Below are 5,493 nucleotides of genomic sequence, written 5' to 3'. Positions count from 1 at the left end.
CAGAAGTCATTTTTCAGAGGAAAAAAAGTTAGAAACCTAGTAATATCAACACAGGGAGGAAAAGTAGATCATAACCTTAATTAGTTTGGTACATTACTATGTTTTTACTTATGAAGATTTTGTGTTTATCTGTTACTATGAGTAGCTAAATCTATCTGCTTCTGTTAGCTAAATGAAGCTTGAACTCATGAATTAGTTAGTTGATTATGGATTTTTCATGTTGGTTAAATGCTTGTGTTTGATGATTAATACCTAACATGTTAGAATTTAATACTTAGAATGCTTAAACTCATGTTCTGTGTAGTTAGTGACTATTGAATTGCATGAACTTAATACCTAGTAATTAGTGAACATTGAATTACTAGAGCTAGGATCCTACCAATCTTAGCTAAGTAATCAAAGTATTAGTTTTGGTTGTGAGAACATATATTATGACTATAATATTGTGTTTTTTTAATCAATCTCACATAGCTCCACTAATAATTAATAATTGATTTTGTATTAAATTATATGTGACAATGCATATCTCTACATGAATTGATTCAACATTAGTAAATTTGGACATAAATTGCTAATAATATATTAAATGGTAACCAACAAGAATTGTCCATAATTAATAATTAACTATTGAGGAAAAGTGGATTCGAACTAACATGATAGTTTTTAATATTTGATTGAATAGTTGTTAAGAATTTAAATTTGTCTAAACTTACAAAATTAGATAAAAATCATTTTACTTTTGTTAGAATTTTAGGTTAATTTAATAGTAAGTAGGTTAATTAATTAATTTTGTTCCCTGAGATCGATACCCGACTGTAGTGCTATAGTACTATTTGCGAAAGAGTACACTGTCCTGGGTAGAATAGCTAGTAGGATAGGAGGTCAAATTAGGTGTAGCTATTAGGACACATCAATATGTCACCTGAGTTGGTAACTAGTTGACTGGTCAAATTGCAAACAATGAAACAAATTGGAAAATATAGTGTTAAAATTTAACTTTGGTGAAAACTTAAGTGTCTTAATTGTAAGAAAAAAAATAACACGATTTTAAAATCGAATTATATATACAATTAATTTACATTGTTCTTATCTGCAGTAGCAGATTTTGAGTCAATCCAAACCATCTTTCTCTTAGATGGCTGGTTTGGAGCTGGGTAGTTATTGGCTAAATACTTTTAGCCGACTAGTGATGGCATGGTCATCGGCTCACCATTACCTCTTCCAATCGTTTGTCTCATTCCACCTGCTCTAAGTGATACGTGTTATCCCATCGATGCATATTCACCAGACGATCACCTTTCCCCACTCCATCGCCATTACTGTCCAATGTAATACTTACAGGGCTGCTTATGGCCATCGACTCTACTGCTTTGATCTTCTTTTGTTACCCCTTTTAACTTCCCTCCTACATACATGAATCATCGTTTACCACTTCATTCGCTCAATTTATGCAGTCGGTGCTTTCTTCCATCATATAACTTCCTTTATCTTATCTCTATCTCCTATTAATTTCTTCACTTCTGCAATCGACACTATTCTCCAACTTTCCAGGTATATCGCAACCTCACTGTTCATTTAAGATGAGTAGCGTCTTCACCATTTTTCTCTTCCAATAGTTGTTATCCACCTACCTGCCCTCCACCACTTCTCATCTCACCCGGTAGATGTTTGTTGATGCCGAAAATCCCAACACCATCTTAAATTCATCGTACATCCATCTACAACACCTCTTATAGAATCCATGACACCCACCTCTAGCACCGTCTTCCTCCTGTTCCGCCCTCCACCGCCTGGAAATCAAAGGCATTCTCCATCTTAGACTTTTTGATTTTATTCTTCCAAATGAATTATGTGGTTCTCAGCTTCGATTAGCATATAATGGTGGTGCCTCCAGTCGACCAGCTTCGTTGCTCTCGTCGTCCGTAATCGGAAACCTTTTCCAAAAAAATAAAATTGACAGGTTTTATATCCATCAACCCCCGAATCTTTCCTCGGACGCATATCCCCTTATTAATTGAAGATCATTACTGATGGAAGGCCCCACTTCTCAATAAGGTTTTACTCTTTTCTTTGTGTTCCTCGGTTCCATATTTTTCAATTAATTTGCTATTTTTTTCTTTCTGAATAAATTCACATTTTGGATTAAAATCATGTTATTTATGTTCATTGTTTTCCTGTTGTCGGCCAATTATGGGAGCTAAGGTAGAGGTTCAGGATTCGAAGGGCATTATGAATGGAAGACACACAATGACTGAGGAAAATGAAAATAAGTTTTTTTTTTTATGATGCACACCAACTGTTTGACTTAAGGCCTCAAAGAAATCAACTCGTTTTAGATCAACAACAATGGATTCTAAGCTTATTTTCCTACTGATCCAACTTTGAAGGATATAAAAGATCATTCCAGGAAGGTGACCACGGGGATTTATGCTACATAATTCACAAAAATATACTCCATATATAAAATAATTTATGTTATTTTTTTTATCAGCCATTGAAAGCTAGAAGTTGCAAAAGAATGTTTTCACACTTATATTCTCCCAATTGACCATTTACCGGATATTTCTGATAAGCAGGCACCCCTTTAGGATGCTTTTCTTCTTGCTGAAGATTTACTCCGTGTCACACCCACGAACCAGGATGACGGAAACATCTGGGGTGGATGCCTTCATGAACAGTATCACAATATAATGTGCAATAGTGATAAAAGCAAACACAACCATCATAAATATAATTGAGAAAATTACATTGTTTCCAAGTATTGTATGTTTCAAAACCAATTACATTATGATGAAAAAAAAATGAATAGTACAACGTCATAACGCCCCATCATCAAAAGCCTTGTGACTATCTGTTTAACAGTTTTCTGAGAATACAAGTTGTTTTAAAAAGTATCAACAGTTAAGTTGGTGAGCTCATATGGATAAAAATATGTAATTCTTTCCTTGTAAAGTGATAGTATTTGTTCCTAGAAAATCCAATATTTTCATAAAATGAGTTGTAGTCTTAAAACCCCAAGACCAAAAAAATGTATAAGTATTTTTATACTTAAAATAGTATTATGTAGTTTTATTCTTATATAAAACCATTTGAACGCATCTTATCCCGTAAACTAAATGTATTCTTGATTCCCCATGTGAGTTATTACAACCATGCTAAAACCAAAGTTGGCCTACTATGACGTTCTTCAGGCATCAAAATGTTTCACAATTGTCACCACAGACCTGTCGGTCAAGCTGTAGCTAGTAGCTTAGGTGCAGGATTGAAACCCCTTGTATGTGTACTATGGTAGGTACGGTGAAGACTTTGTCTCACATAATTGTTTCAACAAGTTTAAATGCTAGTGCAATGAAAACCCTTGTATGTGTAAATAAAACTTTTCCATAGCATTAACATAGTGTATAATAATTATACAAAATTGCAAAAATGGTCCCTGTGGTATGCAAATTTTTGGAGTTTTAATCCAAACCGCGAGTTTTTTGGATTCATGGTCTTTTTGAAGTAGTTTGTATGTGAAAATAGTCCCTCAAAAAATTGAAATGACTATAACACTCTTGGGGTATTTATTTTTCATTTTTCTTTCATTTATTTTAATTTAATATTTATTTATTTATTTTAACAATTAAAAAAATAATAAAGGACCCCTCTCTCTCTCTCTCTCTCTCTCTCTCTCTCTCTGTGTGTGTGTGATAGGCAACCAAAAACACCTCCATTGGAGGTGGTGTTCTTGCTGTTTTATGGTAAATAGAGGAACAAAAACCCTTTGTTACTCCTTCTTCCTTTTTCTGTCGAGCAAAGAAGCAAAATACCCCCAAATTTTGTTGTCCAGTTTAACTCTTGTTCCTCTTTTTTCCTGTTCAACTTCTATCAAAGAAACCCCCACCAGAGGTGGAGATTTTCCAGCAAACAAGAGGGCAATTGTCACACCCCAAAACCGGAATGGCGAAAACATTCGGGGGTGGAGGACGTTATATGTAGTATCACAACAATTGAATAATAGAAATCAAAGCAACAACATTCTTAGTATAGATGTTAAAGTGTTTACATCGAGTTCAAGACATTACATGTTGTTATAATATAATAGTATCAAAAGATAAGACGACAAACTACAACTCCGTCTTCACGAACTCCGATGTGGATACCTGTCTTATTATATTCTTGAGAATACAAGTATTTTGAAAGCGAGTATCAGCTATAAAGCTGGTGAGTGCATAAGATTTAGTTTAAAGTAAGAAACTTCTTTGAAAATTGAACAAGTTTGAAAGATCGACAAGAAAATCCTATATTTTCTTAATGTAAAGTGATACTGAATCAATTTCTTCTATAATTGCTTAGTTTATACTAATCACCTATAATCAAGATAAGGTGGACAGTAGATTGTATGATTCAATTGTACCCCCACATCCAAACAAGGAAAAGGAAAGTAAAACTGAGTTCACATATTCTCCAATCTAACAGGTCTTCATCATATATAACCTTACTGTATAAACTAAAGGATTATAGATCTAACTAATAGTAATTTATGTTATATCGATTCTAACTAAGTGACCAGTTAATATCCATGATTGCTTAACTTATACACGTTATGATATAATCAAAATTTGGCGGATAACAAATTGTAGGATTCTACCTTAGTTTCACATCCAAACAAGGAAAATAAACTAAGTTAGAAGTCTCACATTCTATTGTCTACCAGATCTTCGTCATATATAACTCGGGAATGTATAAGCGAGGAGATCACAACATTAACCTTCTTAAGAATCCTTTAAAATGTATTAGTTTACCTAGAAAGTGTTACCATTGATCCCAGAGAATCCTATGTTCCGTAATTTTTATTGAAATCTAGTTTTATCCCCTAAAACCGTTCTACTGAAGGTTGGCGTACTGTGATATGGAATAGTTAGATTTAACTCTCCAAAAGTGCGACTTAGCAAATGTATAAATATACTATGGAATAGTATACTTAGTTTTATATCTCATAAAACCATTCTTTGTATTGGATATTATACTATGTAATAGCAAGTTCAATTTTAGTTCATAGTATAATAAATATACTAAAAAAAAGACTATAGTACGATCGTTACGTTCCTCTAAATTGTACTCAAAATACTCCATGAAAAGACTATCCTGTGATCCACATAGTACATACTTATTATACATAATCAGAAACGGACTGAGAATTGATTGTGTGATCCTATCGTACCCCCACATGCAAATAAGGAAAAGGAAAGCAAAACTGAGTTCACACATTCAACCATCTATCAGTTTCTCATTATACATAACTTTTGTGTATATACTAGGCAATCACAGAAACTACTACCTATGTTCATTTTATGTTTGGGTTTTGGTACTATGCGCGCGTACCCACCATAAAGGGTGTCGCGGTACAATGCTCGCATACCCATGTTAATTGAAGGTACAGTACTGTGCCCGGGTACCCCTTTTGTATGTCGAGGTCTGGTACAACGAAAATGTACCTTTTTGAGTTCCTTA

The 5,493-nt window shown here is 33.7% G+C and overlaps 1 long non-coding RNA gene across 1 annotated transcript; it reads left to right on the top strand.

The window, feature by feature from the left end:
• The first annotated feature begins 1,136 nt into the window (after positions 1-1,136).
• LOC145102078 (uncharacterized) lies at positions 1,137-2,827 on the top strand. Its single transcript, XR_013706017.1, has 2 exons — positions 1,137-2,055; positions 2,203-2,827. It is a non-coding gene; the product is annotated as an uncharacterized LOC145102078 (long non-coding RNA).
• Positions 2,828-5,493: the final 2,666 nt, after the last annotated feature.

Source organism: Lactuca serriola, chromosome 4 (genome assembly GCF_051521515.1).
Source record: "Lactuca serriola cultivar US96UC23 chromosome 4, Lser_US96UC23_V15, whole genome shotgun sequence".
NCBI lineage: Eukaryota > Viridiplantae > Streptophyta > Magnoliopsida > Asterales > Asteraceae > Lactuca > Lactuca serriola.
This window is presented reverse-complemented; position numbering and strand designations above follow the sequence as displayed.